This window comes from Sceloporus undulatus, chromosome 6 (genome assembly GCF_019175285.1).
Source record: "Sceloporus undulatus isolate JIND9_A2432 ecotype Alabama chromosome 6, SceUnd_v1.1, whole genome shotgun sequence".
Taxonomy (NCBI): Eukaryota; Metazoa; Chordata; class Lepidosauria; order Squamata; family Phrynosomatidae; genus Sceloporus; species Sceloporus undulatus.
The window spans coordinates 36,833,924-36,855,052 of NC_056527.1; the positions used below are offsets into that span (position 1 = coordinate 36,833,924).

General features: G+C 39.4%; 1 protein-coding gene across 3 annotated transcripts in view; it reads right to left on the bottom strand.

The window, feature by feature from the left end:
• The window catches only part of AGMO (alkylglycerol monooxygenase), a 160,916-nt gene that overhangs the window by 3,856 nt on the left and 135,931 nt on the right, over nt 1–21,129 (bottom strand). The window contains exon 13 of one of the 3 annotated variants that reach the window (XR_006104790.1): nt 11,144–11,254. The exons of the other annotated variants lie outside the window; for them this stretch is intronic. The gene's annotated coding sequence lies outside the window, so the exon portion shown is untranslated. The remainder of the gene's footprint in view (nt 1–11,143; nt 11,255–21,129) is intronic. 3 annotated transcript variants of the gene reach the window in all.

Consider the following 21,129-nt stretch of genomic DNA (forward strand, 5'->3'; position numbering starts at 1 on the left):
TCTTGAAGCAACGTAAAAGCAAAGCTTGGGGAAACAGCATCAGGGTGTATGAATTCATCTGTCATTCATGCCCCTGTAATCTCAAGGCTGCCCTTGCAGGCTGGTTAATGGCTGCAGCTGAAGCAGAACACAACAGCACGTTCCCCTGAATGTAGTATTCTGATGAAGTATATTATACCAAGCATGCTCCAGGTCTGCGCTGCCTTTTCCAGGAGCAGTTGGAGGACTGATTTTGGCTGGCAGAGCTTTACATAGCTTGAGCCAGCAAACACTCTCTGTCATGTCTAGTTGCAATACTGATCACAAACAGGAGAGCCAGTGGGGCTCCTGATGTAACAGTGCATTTTGCAGTCAAATCATAGTACAATCATGGTTTTAGCAGAGGTCCTTGGATAACTGTAAACAGCCTCCATTGCCATATCACAACAGCATCAATTAAGAGCAACTAGGAATGCCTTTCAAGACAAAGATAGTTGTGTTCATTTATGGGAAACACAAAACAAAATCAAATATATAGTTGATGGTCAACAAAAATACCACAAAATGTACAAGGCCTTGTTTTCTAGACTTTTTTAGGTCTAGAAAACAAACAAACAAAACGTAGATGATGAGATGTGTCTGTGTGTTCAAAATTTAATTCAGGTATTATGGCTATGGGATCTAGAGTCAAATTCTATCTGCCCTGTGAACAATACCATCATTGCAATACACATTTGAAGGACAATGGTGTACAGACACATTCAAGATGGCTAAGTGACAACCATTAAGAAATTATGAAATTGTTACTGGGTGTCCATTTCACCATTCAAAAAGTTCTTGCATGAAAGCTTCTCCACCACATACAATCCTGACATTCAGATTGTGTTGAAAGTGGTTCCCCCCACCCTGAAATGAAGAGATCAATACATGTGGAAGGCATCAAAATAGTGGGCATTATAAAGCCCACTAATTAAATTGTATGTTGCCCATTTGACTCCACTGGGAGTCCAAAACCAAGGAATGGGTATCATTTGGACATACAACTATTACTAAAATACCTTGTTGGTTTTCATTCATATGAAAGCATCAATTTCGTATCTCCCAAGACTGGTACAAAGCACACCTTGTCTCAGATAGCTCTGCATATCTGAGATTTAGAGTACATTTTGAGTTGTGTGCCATGAAATCATCTCTGACTTATAGAGAACCTAAGGTGAACCTATCATACAGTTAGCAAGATTTGTTCAAAGGTGTATTTGTATTTGCCTCCCTCTGAAGTGCAGAGTGTGTGACTCGCCTCAGGTAGCCCAGTTGGTTTCCATGAATAACCAGGAATTTGAATCCTGGTCTCTAAAGCTGTAGTTCAATGCTCAAACCACTATACCATGCTGGTACATTTGGCTATCTAAAATCCACAAAACAGTGATACCTTTATTAGAACAACCAAAAGGCACATTATACGCGTTGCAAGCTTTTCAAGCTTCACTGGCTTCTACATCAGACAAAGGTGTTAAAATGATTCAGGAGAAAGTAAAAAAATATTCTGATGATGTTTGTCATAGCCCTGCGTTTAGTCAAGATATTGTAGTTGTAGTCCTCTGTTCTGATGTTATGGAAAGGTATTGATGCAGGTGGGCTCCTTCTCTTTATGGCCATGTGTGTATTGGGAGATTCAGTCCAAGAAATACTGTAGCTTTAAATTCCATTCGCAAATAACAGCTCTGCTGCCCTCTACCTTCCCTTGCATTATTGTCTTTTCCAGTGAGTCATTCCTTCTCATCTTATGACATTTTGCTCTCCCCTAAATGTACGTGCTTCAAATAGACACACACACATGTACATAAGGCAGGGGGTAGGTGGAAGAGGTATAGGGAAAGAAAGAGAGAGTATGCTTCAAAAATGTGTACAAGCTCACTTTAGTAAATGGGAAAATGCATAAAAATGTATTAGAAAAATGTGTAGAAATGTGTATTAGGAAAATGTGTACATTAGCAAAGCAAATCTACAAGGCCTGTATATTTAAGAAAAATACATATCAAAATATGTACAAGTTCCCATGGGTTGGGAAGTCTCACATGGTAAAGGGGTGGCATTGCCAATGAAATCCTGAAAAACAACAACGAAAACAAATCTGACAGTTTTTCACATCCTTCTCTAGATCTCACTACTTTTAGAATGGTAGCATCTAAACTGGTTTATAGAGGCCACCATTACAATTCAGAGAAAATGTTTTTTTGATTTCCTCTCCTTACATCACTTGAATGTCTGTCTATGATTTTCTCTTTCTGTCTGTCTGTCTGTCTGTCTGTCTGTCTGTCTGTCTGTCTGTCTATCTATCCATCCATCCCTTCATAGGCTCAGTTTTTCAGAGAGAGAGAGAAGAGCAACACAGTGAGGGGAAGGTACTAGGGAACAACATTTGAAGAGGAGAATACCCCCCTCCCCCGATTAGTCCAGAGTGGCTTGCATTTTTAATAAAAGAAATCCTCTGTTCTGCTAGGAAGATGGAGATTTTAGCCAAGAACGTAGATCAGCTACATAGTACTACTTCATTAACTAGCTTCTGCTGATCTGAAACCAGCTCCCCATCCGGCCACTGTGAACAATGGAGGTCTGGTCACTTGTTGATTTGGGCACAGCCTACTTACATATCCACTCTCTCTGTCCAGGGATCTCTAATCTGACTGTCAGAAGAAGGATCCCTCTCATATTGGAGATCGCTTGCAGGAGGTAGAGGTGCAAATGTCAAAATGCTGTCCCTTGATTAATAGGAGAACAGAACACCATCACTTGTGCTGGCTGCTGCCCAGTAAAGCAGGACTGGGGGTGGGGGTTTATAACTGTGGCAATAGTGCCATGACTGTGAATATGTAAGTACTGTGAATCACTTATGAATCACTTATGGGCATGTACATCTAGCTTATCAATCTCTAACTTTGATAAATTCCAGCTATTGTTTCTGTTATACCTACCCTGGTGCCTAAACAAGTGGTGATTTCAGGATTTTGTTCTCTAAAGGTGTGTGTGTGTGTAGGGTTACCAGAGTGAAAAATGGAGAGGGTTCCTGCACTTTAATGGTTGTATAAAATAAGGAATTTTAACATGTTTTACTTGTTTCCTGGTTGCATGATAAACAATACCAGCTGAGGTGCCCTCCTCTGTGTGCATGTATGTGTCTTCAAGTTGAGTGTTGACTTATGGCGATCTCATGAATTTCATAGTGTCTTCTTAGGCAAGGAATGCTCAGAGGTGCTTTGTCACTGTCTTCCTCTGAAATGTAGTCTACTACACCTGGGATCTCTTGGCAGTCTCCATCCAAGTACTAACCAGGGCTGACCCTTCTTGGCTTCCAAGATCAGGCAGGATCTGGTGCCTTTTCTATACAACCATTAAAAGTACATGAGCCTTCCCTAGTTTTCAGTCTAGCAATCCTATGAAGGAATATGTGCATGACAAAGAATGTCCTGGGAACCTGCTTGAAGATAAAGAAACAATTTGACTAGAAGGAGAAAAAGGTGTACACGTCAAAAGACAATAGATGAACAGAGCAGCCCTGGATGCAAATTTTACTCTGACTCTGAAACAGCTGGCTTAAGCATCCTGAGACAATGTGCAGAACAGCAACTTTGAACTCAAGTAATCATCTGGACCCATGATAAGAGGAACCAGATCAATCAAACTGACAAATTACTTAGAGTCAAATTACCAACAAACTGTCAGCATCATAGAAGCTGAGGCTAAAAGAGGGCAAAACGTTCCTAAAGTGTTTCTGAAGCGCAAAGGTGTGATCGTTTATCATGTCCTGCTTTTCTTCCATTGTCAAAGCATCTTGCTTTTCTTCCATTGAGGCATCCTGCTTTTCTCGCATTGTCAAAGCTTTGCAGAGCAGTCATTTTTTGAAAAACAGGATCTTCCATTATGCAAAAAATGGCTGCTCCACGAATGCTTTGACAATGGGAGAGAAGCGGGACACCTCACTGAAGTTTGAGAAGCAAGACGGACGATCACACCTTCACTGTTCAGAAACACTTCAGGAACGTTTTGCCCATGGTAAGGCTCTGTCTGATAAGGGTCTATGATTGTGTGTGTATTTATGGTTAAAGATGTCTCTTTCTATGCTACATGCTATCTGGAACTAAAGCATGGTCTCTTGGTCTCTTTCCTTTTTAGCCTCTGGTTGGTTCATTCTTTGCCACAATTTCACTTCTACACAAATTCTATCTCTTCACTGAGTCTCTCCTTCTCCCTTTTATCTCACCCTTCTTTTTCAAACAACCTGCCGCACTCCCCTTTTGCCCTCATCTGACATTTCTCCCATCCATCTTAAAGGTCAATGTCTTTTCCTTCCTCCACCACCTCAATTGCATCTGTGAAGAAAATTCTTAGATTTGGTTATATTCTTATTATTGTTTTCCCCATTTATGATCTGCTCCTGTGTTATATACAATAAAGTATATTTGCTTTACTTTAACTGGTGCATTAGTCTCCTTGAATAGGTGCGCCATGCACCATTTAGACACAAGCAAAAATATCCATACCTGTGAATAGGGATACCTGTAAATGAAGCAGTACACACTTGAGTCTGGAAGTCTTTATCTGTAAAAAGTTCATATCAGGTAAAATACCTGACTAAGCTAGTAAATAAAGGTGTTTTCTTTACTCTCCAATAGAATGTTATTAATGGTAAATAAAAAACTAAGTCTGACATATTTCTAATTTACAGGCAAGGAAAGCTGCTCTGCTGCTCCAAAGAGTTGCCAGGAAAAATCCCCACGGAACCAATGTATGAAATAGTTGACTTTAGGCAACCTGCCTATATGCTTTAGATGCACTAAGGACACTTCCCCTTTGATGGTTTAGAAAAAAAAAATCAAGAATTATGCTGTCATCTACAAGCAATGATGATTTTTCTCTACCCTTTCTTAATCAGAAATGGCAGCTTTCAGGATACATGATACAAAAGGAAATGACCCAAAGCTCTTAAAAATATTCATACAAGAGCTCTACAGGGATACTACACTCTACAACACCAGTCTGTAGGAATTCCATTTGGATGTAGAGATCCTGAGAATACAAACCCTGGCCAGCAAGGGCTGTATCTACATTGCAGAATTAATGCAGCTTGACACTGCTTTAAGTGTCATGGCTCAATGTTATGGAATTCTGGGATCTGTAGTTTTGTGAGATATTTAGTCTTCTCTGTCAAGAGAGCTCTGGTCATGTTGTCTCATGGTATGTACAAATTCCAGCAGCTACAGTTTAGTCATCTTGGCTTGCAGTAAAAGTTCAGGCCAGATTTGTTCTAGATTAGCAGCCCATGGGATTGGCAAAACTCTCCTCCAGAACATGAGTTGATTTTCTTCCTGTCATCATTCTTCCCTGTCCAGCTTTTACACCTTGAAATGGGGACTATGATGGCAATAATGAGTCTGACTTTGGTATCTGTTGATATATATCCTACTGTCAGAATGTCTTTAAAAGGAGTTGAATCTCCTTTCTCCTAATTCAAATCCATTAGTGTGGGCTGTGTCCTCTGGTAGAGCAGAAAACAAGCTCACTCCATGATGGTCTTTCACATATTGAAAGGTGTCTATCATATCACCTCTTCATCTTCTCCTCTCCAGGTTAAACTCTCAATTGTCCCTCACAGTGCTTGGTTTCCAGACCCTTTATGTTGTGATTGCTCTCCTTTGTACATGAACCAATACCTGGTTCTGGTGCAAGGAGGCCAGATAATGGCTGGCCTGCTCAGCACCAGAACCTGATTTTACCCCTCTTACCCTAGATTTGAAAAACTCACCAGTTGCTCTGGATCCTCTGGGAAGATCCAGAGCCCTCCATTCTGATGTTCAGTGGCTGTTTGAAATGTATCCCACTGAGTCACTCAGTACATCTGCCACTTCTGTCACATCAGCCACTCTCTCTGAGGTGGACAGACATATTACCATCAGTAGAAGCTTCATTCTGACCTCAGAGCAAAGTGACCTCCTGTGGTGGTGGAAGAGCTCAGCGAGGCATGCATGTGGTCAGCCAGCCAGCATCGGAACAAAGGGCTTTGTAATGGGGAAGGTCAGGGCAGCTGTAGGAGCAGGATAATCCAGGCTGCCCTACACGAGTGCAGATGAGGCCCAAGTTGTAGGACTATACTGAGAACTCTATTAATCTTTTGTATATACAGTACTAAAATATTTCTATATACTGTATCTCCTTGTAGAAAGAAAAACTTTGCACTTCATGAACTAGGGCAAGGACTGGAAAATAATATTTCCATCAAAATGGACACTTCTTCAAATTGTACAGTTGTTTTCAACTCAAAAATTATGCACAAAATATAAAAGACACTGATGAGACAGCTGATATTACGTTGATACTTAAACCATAAAAAGAGTGATACACACATTATACATTAGGATATACTGTGTGAAAAACACACACATGAAGTAGGGGAAATATCAGACTGATGCAGTGATTGGATAGGAAGGATTTAAAATCAACTGCAATAGACTTGCTCCTAATATCAACCTCAAATGTAATGGTAAGGTGTGGGGGAACTCAATAGCAGCAGCAGACTTTTTCCTGTAATGTCAAATGCTGCCCTCTTCTGGCACAGGAAAAGATTAACAAGCCAACATTTTCCAATGAACTACAAAATACAGCACTCTTATATACTCACACTGCTCTTAAACATTGTGGCATGATAGTGATGCTAGACTTCATTAATAGATCATTACTATAGAAAGAATATTGCCTGAGTTATGTCTTTTAATTTACAATGGCACAATACTAGCAAAGAGAAAAACACACATTAATATTGTTATTCCAAGTTGAAGCCCCCATGGTGGGTAACCTGGAGAGGCAACCCCACTGCAGAGGCCGGGCCATAGCATATTTGGAAATCTGGATGGCTGCAGCATGGGAGGAAGCAAGAACACCCAACACAATGAGATCACCCAGACATTAGCATACTCCCTTTGTTATGGAGGGTGATGATGGGATTCTGGCTGAAGAAGATGGTTTTGCATACAGAGACAAAGGACTCTTCTCCATTAGCAGTAGTTGTTTGTTTGTTTGTTTGTTTTGTCTACGATATTCATGCCAATTGATTTTGAGTGTATATACCACTATCTAGGCAGTAGAAATTTGGTCTAGTCTGAAACAGGATAGAAACTCTGTTCAACTTCTACTAGATTGCTTAATAAGCCAGTCATTCCACTTGCCACAGTGGCTACTGAGCCATCTCCATTTTGGACACCCCGTAATTGCAACCAAGCTTCAAGATCAGTACAATATCACCATTAGCAAGGCCTCCACTTTTCACCTTCTCCCACCCTTGCTTCGTTAGCTCTTGTGTGTGCGCGCATGGATGGGTGTGTGTGTATGAGTGTGTTGACTATTTTATTAATAAAACTACAAAACCTATTTGGAATTGCCTCTGGAGTTCTGTGTGATTTGGTATTGGTATACACAGGGTTGATCCTAGGCTGAATGCTGCCCCAGCTGAGGTATTTTCATTTGAGCCATTAAAATTCCTCTAAAACATATTAATTTGTGGGTGCCCTCCCTGGTCTTCCAGCTGTTTGGGTAACAATATAGAACACATTGAACAGAAGTACCTACTAGTTCAGTTACACACTTGGCTGTAATCCTCAGTCCATCACCATGTGGATAATTGCATCTCTTTGGACTGAGAGGGGAAAGAGTTAGAAAGCTGGGAAGGAACTATTTTCATTCCCTAGTGCCTCAGTCTTTGGCTTACAGAAAAGAGTCACAGAAAAAAAACCAATTTGGAAAGAAATGCTGGAAGAGAAAAATGGTCTTCAGAAATTCTGTACTCTGTACTCAGATGGTAAAACTAGGGCAGGGCATTCTGATGATTATTTTTGAGCTAGATTCTCTATTAGTTTAACTCTACCAGTTAGTAAGTATTGTTTTACCCATTTCAAAAAGTATTTCCATGCCATCTCTTGTAAATAATCATTTTTAGTGAGTTTTAGAAAATCTGAATGCTATGAGCTGCTGGTGCGTGCTACAAAGCACATCCTCATTCCATCCACTTTCCCATTGCTTTGACATCCCACAGGACAGCACAAGACAGCACCACATTGCACAGCATGAGTCAGCTCTTGAACCATGTGATATTCTTCCCTACCATGTCCCCATTTCTCTCAAAGTAAATGAAAGGTTACACTTACACCACAAAAGGAGCGAACCCATCCCACAGTAAGTTACAGCCAGAACACAATACAGTTATAGCCTGGGAAAAGGAACTGCATTCAAACTTTGTCCAAAGAGATGGAGGGGTGATTCTAATCTCTAGTAGCAACAGCAGTGCTACTTTTTCTTTTCCTTTTTTCTGCTTTTTGGGGGATAGAAGTGAGTGAGTCATTACCATTCGATTTTTGTAAAGCCTTCCCAATCCTGTACTCTGTACTTAGGACAGGAGAAGACAGAATACAGAGAAGCAGAATGGTTGCCAGTTGGAAAGTGGGCCAGACAAGGCTGCATTCTATCACCCTATCTATTCAACAAGTATGCAAAAAATATCATATGCAGAACAGGCACAGAAGCACAGAACTAGGTACAGAAGAAAGAGTAGAAGATTGGAGAAAGGAATATCAACAGTCTAAGATAGGCAGATGACACCAGACTACTAACAGAAAACATCAAAGATTGGAAACAATTACTAAAGAAAGTGAGAAAGGAAAGTGCTAAGTATAGCTTGCTGTTGAACATTAAAAAAAATAATGACCAGGAAGAGATACAAGAATTAAATATAGATAATGGGGAAATTGGAATAGTTAAAGATTTTCAATACCTTGGATGAATCATTTATCAGAACAGGGATTGCAGTCAAGAAATAAGAAGAATACTATGATTGGGAAGGGCAGCTGGGAAAGAATTAGAAAAGATTTTAATGTATAAAGATATTGAACTGAATAGCAAAAAGTATTTCCCATCACCATGTACAGATGTGAGAGCTGGACAGTGAAGAAAACTGATCAAAAGAAAATAAACTCATTTGGGACGTGGTGCTGGAGAAAAGGGATAAGGATAATGTGGATGGCCAAAATGACAAACAAATGGGTCCTAGAACAGATCAAGCCTGAAATCTTCCTGGCAACCAAAATGACTAAATTGATGCTATCATACTTTTGCCACATCATGAGATGAGATACTCAGGAAGGTGAAGGGCAATAGAAATAGAGGAAGACTGCATATCAAATGAACAGACACAACCAGGAAGGCCATGGCCTGCAGTGACCTGCAAGACCTAAGCAGAGCTGTTAAGGATGGGGGACTTAGAGGTGTCTCATTCACACTGTTGCCATGAGTCGATGTTGACTGATAGGCAGTTAACAACACACAGCAACAGGGAATCATCCATTGTAAGTGATTATAACAGAAGAGCTACTATGTTGAAAGCTGAGCCATCATTTCATATCCCCTACAATAACTTGGACATAACATAAATATTGTATGAAACTGTGTCTATCTGTATGTTGGGGATTTAATTCTGAAAATATTCTTTTTTATCAATGAACTCAGCCTCTGAATTTGCCCACATCTCCCATCCTTCATTTATACAGGCTGCTGGAGTGGATACTTTGATACAGGCCTTGTTTGCATAAAAGAGGTTATAGGATAATGTTGGCTCAGGTGCTCTCCATTGTGCACTTGTTGTGTACCCTCAAATCATTTCTAACTTATAGCAACCCTACGGTGAAACTATCATGATGTTTTCTTGTCTAGATTTGATCGGTGGGGGGGGGGGGGGGTTGCCTTTGCCTTTCTCTGAGACCAAGAGAGTGTAAGTTCCCCAAAATCAACCAGTGGGTTTCTATGGCCGATTTGAACCCTGGTCTCCAGAGTTGTAGTCCAATGCTCAAATAATTACACCATGCTGACTCTCTTGCTGGCTCAGGTGCTCTCCATAACATTTTGTAAATGTCAGAGACTGATGAATCCCAATAACATATTGATATGAAAAATTATCTCTCTTTTTTTGGGCCATCAATAATCTATACAAATAAAAGAATTAATCATTTGAACTGGGTATGCTAGTCTATTATTTTTCTTAAATTAAATCAGTGTTAACATCTCTTCAATTTGAAATGATGTGATTATTGCAAATTACATTGTCCCCCAAGCCTAACCCTGGTGTGTGTGTGTATGTGTGTGTTTAAAAGTATATAGTTGCATCCTGGCAAAGCACATTATTGTTTTGCTTCTATGTCAAAGGGATGCCTGAAGTCTCAACAATTGTTAACCTCTCCCATGGTGTGCTAACAAGAGGTCAGATGCTCACATGTGGCTTGCAGCTTGGGGAATTGCTCTGTGTTCTGCCAGGGAAAGGGACCGCCCGAATGCTTTCTCTCATAAGTTCGAAGCCATAAACTGCATCCTACTTGATGAGCTGTGCCAAAACTGGACCCAAGGGGATGCAGGGACTTGGCTGATGGGAAAAAAGAGTGCTTCCTATGGAAGCTACAGCTGTTTTCCTGAGAGGGGTGGGGGAACAAACATGCAGATGCTAGATTTTTCCTCCCATACTTTCCGTTTCTGACTACCTGTTCTGGCAAGAGTTCCAATAATGGGGGGATAGAACAGCAGGCACCCAGCTGTTTTAAATAAGCTTTTAAAATACAGGTAATGGCTACAAAAATAGTCAAAAAAATGTGAAAAGCATTTTTTCCCTGGTACTTAAGGTTTTGTTTTTTCAAAGGTGAAAGTATGCACAAACATTCTCTATCTTAAGTAGAAATTTTATGACCTGGCAAAAGCCTTTGATGGTGAAATCAGGCCCACTTGAAACTAATAATAATGGCTGATTAAAGTCCCAGTAATGTAGAAATAGTTTCATCTAGCAAGTGGTCAGTAGCTGTGGTATTTAGGGGATTCTGGGAGCTGTAGTCCAAAACAGTAACTTTCTCAGCTCTGAACTTAATTTTATATGAAGCAGCATCACACATTTCCTTGCCTACATGAAACAGGCATTATTATTTCTTATTATTATATGAGAAAGAATATAATATTTCTCATCATTATTCCTCTTCTTTCCTTACCCAAACCATTCAAAACTCTGATACATTGTAGTGAATAAAGTTATTTCTAGGTATATAACTCTTCACCAATTTCATCTTGTACCAACAAATACTTTCCTTACTTTTCTGCCCATTGCAGGAGAAAAGGTATAATTTTGCACAGGATTCCTCCAACGTTCTCACATCTCAAAGTGCTTCATGGAATTATTCTGCACAGAAGTAGATATAGTTTTCTGTAGGAAAAAGAAATCCTCAGGTTTTATATTAGTCTCAGCCTTTTTTCACAGTCCAGAAACGAATATGAGAGAATGTGGAGTATGCACAGTAAAATCATGTAAACCTCTGTACAGAATAATTCCTCTGAAATATACTGGGATGTGCAGTATCAGGAGGAAATTGTATGAAGTCTTGCTGCTGCATCATTCAATAGGGGTTTCTCAAGCGGTGGGAAACCCTTTTCTCACCAGGGAAACAAATAACAATATTCTTTCCACCCTTAGTTCGCTTTCTGCTTCCTTTTCAGATTCTGTATCAACACAGTCTGCTCAAAAATACAAACCTAACTTGCTCCTTATTCCTGATTCTCACTGAAGGCTGAATTCTTTAGGAAGGCAGAGAGAGTGTACCTATGCTTGTATATGTGTCTTCCAGTTGCCCTTTGAGCTATAGCTATTTCATGAATTTTACAGGGTCTTCACAGGCAAGGTTTTGCCAGTTCTGTCCTCTGAAATACAGCCTACAGCATCTGATATCTGTTGGTGGTCTCCCATCCAAATACTAACCATGGGGGACCCTGCTTAGTTTCCAAGATCAGACAGGATCTGGTACTTTTAAGGTATTTCGGCCTCACAGACAGAGGAATACATCACTTTTATCCAAAATCTGTATTTTCATGGACTATCCTAGCTTCCTTTAAGAGCCATCAGTACAATGTTATCAGGTGTCACCTGTCTACTGTCAGATCTCTCCAAGTTACCTTTGGGATCCATACTGATAACTCTAATTACTAAAACCTTTGAAACAAGACTTATATAATTGGAAGCAATCTCCCTGCAGCCAGAGTAACTTGGGTGTAACAGACTTCATTTAGACCTCCTCCATACATAGAAATATGTTAATGAGATGTAGGTGTGAGAATGCAATATTTTTCATATTCATTCATTCATTCATTCCATAATTGCTCTGCAGACATTAAATCAATTTCATAGAATATTAGAACATAGAACTTAGAATATTTTCTACTTTTGAGATTTGAAAGACGACATGACAGATATGGATAAATCCCTGTTATTTCTTACAAAGTTGTTATTATTATTTATTATTTATTCACTGTTTTTTGTTTACCTAGTTAAAAATGAATAATGTATTGAAGCAGATGGAGCGTTTAATGGGAGGGTGTAGTGTTTCTATTTTATTATGTTTTAAATGTCTTTTTAATGCTGTTTTTAACATATGTTTTTAACTTGTGTTCTTTAAATGAAAGTTTAGTTTAATTGATTTAACTTTTGAACTAAGTGTGTGTGTGTGTGTGTGTGTGTACATACTGTGTTCATGAGAGCCAGAATGCTGTAGTGGTTGCAGTACTGGATTACTACTCTGGAGATCAGGGTTCATTTCCCAGCTCAGCCATGGAAACCTACTGGGTGATCCTGTGTGAGTGACACACTCTCAGATCCAAAGAAAAACCCTTAGCGTCTACATAAATCAGAAATGACTTGAAGGCACACAACAACAATATTGTGTTTTTAAAACACTGTATATGGCCTTGAATCCCATGCTGAGAGAAAGGTGGAATGTAAATTAAAATAAATATAAATTAAAAAATATAAAGAGATCTAACACACCTCATGGGTTTAACTAGCGGCCACCTTATTTATAGTGAGATTTGTACCAGGATCGTGTTTCAGTGTATGATTCATCACGACCAACTCTCAGACTGCCATTGGTGAACTATCCAAGCACAGGATGAAGAACACAACAGCAACATTTATTCATACATTACAAAATTTATATGCTTCCTTTCCCCTATGAATACAACTCATGATGGCTATCAACAGGTAAAAATATGTATAGCAGAGGCCATATATGGTATTTGACTAGTTATTCAGGGAAGATTATTAAGTGCTCTTTGTGACATTAACCTATAGAAACTGAACTACCAGCGATCAAATTATAGTGGTACATGGCGACTAATTTTGCTATAGCTCACATAAATTCCCATGAATATAGGAAACAGCCAAATTATTGACTAACATACATTTGTAGAAATGCATTGGTCTCTTTTAGATAAAGTGACATATACTAACCTAGGATTATCTGTGATTTTTAATGTCCAAGCTTTTTTTAATTTAATGTAATAATTTAATGTAAGTTTAGCTTGTAAAATGTGGGCTATCTTGTAAAATGTGGGCTAGACATTGTATCTGTTACATGGATTTGTAATTGGTTGTGCAGCCGAACCCAAAGGGTGCTCAAAAATGGCTCCTTTTCATCCTGGAGAGAAGTGCCAGTGGGGTTCCACAGGGGTCTGTCCTGGGCCCAGTGCTATTTAACATCTTTATCAATGACTTGGAGGACAGAATTGGGGACATACTTATCAGATTTGCAGATGACACCAAATTAGCAGGAATAGCTACCACCCCAGAGAACAGGATTCAAATTTCAAGATGACCTGAATAGGCTAGAAAGCTGGGCCAAAGCTAACAAAATGAAATTCAATAAGGAGAAATTTAAGATTCTGCACTAAGGGCAGAAAAATGAAATGCACAAATATAGGATGGGGGACACTTGGCTGAACAAGACTACATGTGAAAGGGATCTAGGAGTCCAGGTAGACCACAAGTTGAACATGAGTCAACAGTGTGATGCAGCAGCTAAAAAGGCCCATGCAATTTTAGGTGGCATCAATAAAAGTATAGTCTCTAGATGAACAGAAGTAATAGTGCCATTGTATTCTGCTTTGGTCAGGCCCCACCTGGAATACTGTGTCCAGTTCTGGGCTCCACAATTCCAAAATGATTTTGAGAAACTGGAGCATGTCCAAAGGATGGTATATAAAATGGTGAAGGGTCTGGAAACCATGTAAGGGCTGTTCAACAGTGGAACAAACTCTCTTGGAGTGTAGTGGAGTCTCCTTCCTTGGAAGTCTTTAAATAGAGGCTGGATGGCCATCTGTCAGGTATGCTTTGATTGAGATTTCCTGCATGGTAGGGGGTTGGACTGGATGGCCCTTGTGGTGTCTTCCAAGTCTGTGATTTTATGATTCTATGATTCTAGAATTCAATAATGCAAATTCAAACAATTTCTTTCATGCAATTACATTCATTCCTATCTTGGTTCAACTATCCTACCAGTTTATTCACATAGTATTTTAAAATAAATAATAATAATAAAATAATAATAAACTTTTTATTTGTATCCCGCTCCTTCCCAAGATCAGGGCGGCTTACAGCAATAATAAAACAATTCATACAATACAATAATAAAATCAAAAATTACATATACATTATTCAAAAAAAATTAAACAGACTAAAAGCCCCCATTAGCCCATCCTCTTTGCCACAGGAGAGGAGGGAGGCCCACAGGATTTTAAGCGGGGAATGCCTGCTGGAATAGAAAGGTCTTTAGATCCTTTCTGAATTGGGCCAGGGAGGTAGCCGAGCGGAGCTCAGTGGGCAGCGTGTTCCAAAGGGCCGGGGCGGCGATGGAGAATGTCCTCCTCATGGTGGAGGTGAGCCTGGCCCCAGGCACCTTCAGTAATTGCTGCCCAGATGTTCTGAGGGTGCGGGACGGAATATATGGGGAGAGGCGGTCCTTCAGGTATCCTGGGCCCAAGCCATTTAGGGCTTTATAGGTGATCACCAACGCCTTATATTGGGCCCGGAAGCGAATAGGCAGCCAGTGAAGATCTTTCAACACTGGTGTTATATGGCTGGCCCTGGAGATGCCAGTGACCAACCTGGCTGCCATATTCTGCACCATTTGTAGCTTCCGGGTTTGGTATAAGGGTTGCCCCATGTAGAGTATGTTGCAGAAATCCAATCTCGAGGTTACCAGAGCGTGTACTACAGTTTCAAGGTCTCTCTGGGCCAGGTATGGGCGCAGCTGGCGAATAAGCCGAAGCTGATAACAGGTGCTCTTGACCGTCGCATTCACCTGAGCAGTCAGGTGAAGCGACGAGTCAAGAAGCACCCCCAGACTGCGCACGGAGTCCTTCACAGGGAGCGTGACCCCGTTCAGGACAGGTGGAACCACCGCCATTCCTAGACCAGGGGAACCTATCACAAGTACCTCCGTTTTCTCTGGATTCAGCTTGAGTCGGTTTTCCCTCATCCAGCCCATTACTGACTCTAGACAGGCCACGAGAGGACCCATCTGTCTCCCATCTAACTTCTTTAAAATGGCTATCCTCCCACCCTGAAGTGGACTGTCCAATCATGGTGATTTGCTCACATGAGTCCAGTATCTGAATGGCATAGTTGTATTTACAACCAGGATTTGAACAACTGGACAGAAAGAGCCATTTATGTCTGTTATCAAGTCTTGCTAGACTCCAGGTTTCCTCTGGAGTATTTGACTATGGTGCCTAGAATCAAGAGTAAGAATTGAAACTCCAGGACTTCATCTGTAATACTCATTTAAACTGTGGATTTTCAAACCTGTTTGTAGATTGGAATATATCTTAATATAGATATTGCTTGCTTGCTCACTTAGTGAGCTTGGCAGCTGGAAGTAGAAGAGGCAAGTATTAGATCAACTCATCCCCTATTACTTTCAAGGCCAAATATTAAGTGCAATGTGATGTTTCATAAAAAATGATGTATGTACACACACACACACACACACACACACACACACACACAGCAGAGCTGTATCAATCTTCAACCACTACAACAACAAAATCCTTAAGAGATCTAAATGTAGCTGTTGTGGTAAAAAGGAACAAGTTGCCCTGCGTGTAGTTCAAAATATCAGAAGAGGAAGTTTTAGATTCCACTCTAGTGTATTTCATATGAAGGAGGTATTTTTTCTTTATGGGAACTTCAAGCTAGGACCTATTCTCTGTCTCACAGAAAGTTAGTGTCCCCAAGAGGAAACTAATAAGCTAACACAATTAAAAGGATATGTACTTATAAAGGGGCATAATTTTCTGAATTTTGTCCAAGGGTACTTGCCACAAGGATGGCATAATACCTTTCAGAGTAGTAAAGGCAAAAAAGTACTAATAACTTGTAGCCCGAAATAAATAGAAAAGGGAAGACTCACTGAATACAGCAGGTCTTAATTCTGAGTAAATTTGTTTGTACATACTATCAAGTATTAATATAAAATGAATGATAATGAACCAGAAGAACAGAAGCAGCAAATGGGTAATGGAAAGGACAGATTGTCAGGTGACTTAGAAAGAAAATGAACAATATGTAAAGGAAACCAGAATGATGTAGCAAACACTTCATGAGCAAGGAGGGAAAACACAAAGAAAAAAATAAGACGCACCAGTTCCAGAGGTGGTGGTTGAGTAAATGTAACCAATAAAAAGGGGGTAACATAAATGAGATAAAAAAGATTTCTTATTGGTACTGCTGGTGGTGCTGGTTGTTGTTATTGTTGTTGTAGTTAATTACTGTATTATTATCATGGATTTCATTTCTATATCACCTTTCTCCCAGAATGGGACCCAAGATGGCTGAAAGATAAAATTGATTACCAAGATTTTACAATAAATAGTTCAAAAGAATTAAAATAATTGGCTGAAAATAGTACATAAAAATATACAAAAGTTAAAAAACACATCTAGAGCACAAACAAGAATTACATGTTATTCCAAATTTCAGGTAAGGTTTGTTGGTTTGTTTCAAACCTTCACATACTGTTGCATGCCTTTATTGATTGACTGAGAACATACACTGTGTATGAATTAATTAATATTGGGCTGGGAGGAGTGTGTATAAATATCATATACATCAAGTTATGTAAGACAATCCCAAACATATCGAATTTGGTAAAAATCCAGTGAACAAAAATTGGGGTACCCCTCCAAAGTTAATTTTATGTCTGTCACATAGCCCATATTTTACCATCACAAAAATACTCTTTGAATTGGGTGAAAAATCCATGCCAATATTTTGCATGAACTGGTAATAAACAGCCAGCCAGAAAGTTAAAGTATTTTTTATCATGCTTCTGCATTAAAATTGCAGGATGTCTTCAGAATAAAAATATTCTCTATTGGCTTTCAGAGACACATGACAACAGAGGTAGTCAAGCAAAGAAAATTAAGGTGCATTCATAGAGCAAGAATGAATGTGGGGTCCTCCTAACACTCCCCCCCCCTGCATCCACCAAATTGTTTGGCTACTATTGCATAAATTACTACATTCAATTTTTTGTTAAGGAAAAAGGGTTAAATTTAATACAGCTGGACAACTGAACAGCTGCTTTCATGATTTAAATAAAAACAAGCTGAAATCCTTGCTGTCAAATGGGTGATATATGACTTGTAATGGGATGTTTCCAACCTTTTCTTCCATATGGCTGCCTATGTTAGGAAATACACACAGCCTACAGTCCAGCCAGGTTCCCAGAAAACATCTGGCTCTCATTCCTACTCTGTTAGTTCCAAAGTTGCCTCCCACAAACATAAAATGATTCATAGGGAAACATCCCTTTGCTTAAGGATCCAATTAGGATGCTTCATTGATAATTTTATCATATGCCACAAGTAGAGATATGGGAAAATGGAACACGTTCAAGAATGGGTCTTCCACATACATCTGATTCTGCATTATTGCACATGATAAGGTTCGTATTACAGGCAATACTTTCGAAGCTGAATTTGGAAATAAAGTAAGATGAGTTTTATCTCTTGTTAGAATTAACGATCCCTTTGATTATTATTCTTTTTTTTCAGCGCCTCTTAATTTCATAGTGATTTTGCTCTATAAAATGAAAACAAAAGTGCATATAGTTCAGTATATACTGTATAGTAAACTGGAGAATCAATATAGTGTAGTGGTTTGCATGTTGGACTGTGACTCTGGAGACTAGGGTTTCAATCCGTGCTACACCAAGGAAACCCATTGAGTGACCTTGGGCACGTCACACTCTTTCAGTGTCAAAGGAAGACTTGTTCATCTTGCCAAGAAAAGTCATTATATATTACTTTTAGTAACCATATATTGGAAAGGACTTGAAGGTTCACAACAACATATAATTCACTACAATCCATAGATAATAACAATGAAGTTACACCTTCATGAACAGAAGGGCTTTTGCCTTTAGTGGGATCCAGTGGGCATTCTTCACCAGATGATGTGAGTAGGGAAATGATTTCTACACATTCCTTCTTCCTGTTGCAGCCCATACAAACTGCAAACTGTACTACACAATTCCTTGACCCTTTTCAGGGATATAGGAGGGTGGGTGCTATGGAAATGGGCAAAAATGGTTGTGCCGTGTCCTTTCTGCTTAGGATTGTCTAAGTCACAAAGTTCTGCCCTGCACAGCTCTGGAGCCAACAACTATAAAACCACATTTCTCCCATCTAACTACATGAAAATATTTTTTACAGCATTCAGTAAGGGATATCTACTGGCGGTACTGTTGAGAGAGAGAGAGAGAGAGAGAGAGAGAGAGAGAGAGAGAATTGTCTTCCTTCCCAAGTTCCCAAGAAACTTACATTGGAGGATTGGGCAATGGGTAAATGGGGGAGAAGAAGAGGAGGGTAATCCCATGGTAGTGCTACTGAGCTTCATATAGTCTGCTAAACATGTAAAGGACCCTGAGTATAGAATGATATTTCTATACAATAAGTCATCCTAGTCATGCAAAGCTTCAAATTGCATGGGAACATATGTACAGGCACAATGATCACTTTTACACTTTCATATGAGGTTGTAGTGGTCAGGCAGCTTAATTAAAAGCCATGCCAGAAAGTCTTCATTGTTAATACGACAGTGTATCAACAATGATGACTGAGTTCATACATCACATATATAACTACATAAATGAATGACCCAAGGAATCAACCCCAAGAACATCTGCATTCACCTCATTGACCTATGTTTTCATGTTGTTTATATATAATTTTTGTGTCCTAGACTGCCATGATCATCCCTTGTTCTCTCCCTCTCTCTCCACAGTCCTGAAATAAATGCCTACCTCAAGAGTACAGAGAGAGAATAGGTCAAAGCACGGTGAAATGGCAATGCAAGACACCATGGCCTCTTACATTGCCATCTTATTTCAATGGACCAAGTGGGGCGAAACTGAGGAAAACAGATGGGCTTTTGAGACATGGGCTGAGTGGGGCAAAACTAAAGAAAACAGGTGGGCTTGTGAGATATCTCCAACCTAGTTAACTTCTTATTTAAATGTAGTTCTTCACACACACACAAATACATTTGAGGGATGTCTGGTAGCTACTTATGGATGCTGACTCCTGATTGATATTTTAGTAAGATAGCTAATCTTCACATACAAGCTTCAGATGATTGAAAACTGCCCACAACTGCTCTTTGTATTTCAACTCTTTAAGTTTCTGGCATCAGATCTGAACCACAGGCAGTCATGGAAAGTTTTCTGCCGCTAAGTCATCTTTGCCAACAGCAATAACTTAGGATATCTCAACATTCTTTCTGCAATAGTAAACTATTAATTTTACTGGTGCCTATATTGTTGCATTGAAAGAGTTTAATGGATGAGAATCAATGTAGTTTTTGAGAGAATCTCATTATTTTGACAGATATAGAGAATGAAGCATGGATGCTCACACTGCCTCCTTAAGAACAAAGAATATCAAAGATGGAACAGTGTATACACTATGGATTTATTTCATGCTCTGATGGAGTGGTAACAAAAGAACAGTTACGCAGGAGCCTCTTTTTTTCTACTGTAAAAGCCCAATTTAATACAAAAAAGGGGCCCATTTATGAACTCGGTTGTACAGCCATACACTCATTTCCTGTATTTATGCTTCCAGTTTTCTCTCAAACATATGCCTCTTGAAATTTGTCTTTTAAAGGAATAAACTGCTGTTGAAAAACCATGGGAGTTGAAAAGGTACACTTCCTCTAATGCACTTGTGAATTTCATTATATGTTAAAGAAGTTTTTACTTGCAAAGGCCAATATTTCAGGGAGGAAGTAGAACAGAGGGGCAAGGGAAGGTGAAACATTAGTTTATACTTTCTATGACCTATACATCTGAATCTTACCCAGATGATACACAACAATTATTCTCCTAAGGAGAAGGGAATGAAGCAGGTGGGAGGTTATACTGGTGTCAAGAGGACTCCTACAGGGGCTGGGCTGAAAACATTTCTAAGGAACTGGCATAGTTATTCAAAGAGATTTATTTCTCATTACTCTTCTTTTACAGAATAGTTCAAAGGTTCCTTTCAACCTCCATCAACTCCTACAAATACTTTTTTCTTTTTTTCAGAGGGATAACAAGGAAAGGGCTCTAATCTCTGCAACAAACTTCTTTTTAAAAAGCAGGGAGGCTCATTTAGATGTCAAAGTAAACAAAATGAATGTTAACTAGTAATCCACTCCTTTTAGTAAGACCAAGGAATAATTCACATAACCCTTCTGTCCTGAGAGCAAGCTTACTTATTTTCACATCTTTTCAAGAGTGTCTGCATTACATTGCAAGTATCTGATGTAGTCTATTACTGCCTGGTTCTGAAAATCTGCCTGAAGTAGATTGAGTTGGAATATCCAAAATAAAGCCCATGACAGACAGAAATTGCTAATACAACTGACTCTATGCACAAGCAGAGACCACTCTAAGGGTGCTTCTCACAAATAGAAATGTTATCTCATTTGACACTGAAATACAACATACCTTACAGCTGTTATAACCAACTGTGCCCTCCAGACTTTTTGAACTGCAATTCCCACCATTCCTTACTATGGTTGCAAATCAGGAATACTCCAGAATTTTCAAGACCTAAACATAAGGCCTGGTGATAACCCCTTGTGATGCCACAATATGTATCCTGATGACCTTATGAGAGTAATACTGCAAGGACAGCCTCAGGTTATCTCATTAAGCCTAAAAAATTAAGCATCAAATATGGTTTCCAAAGCAGTACTCTGAGATTCTT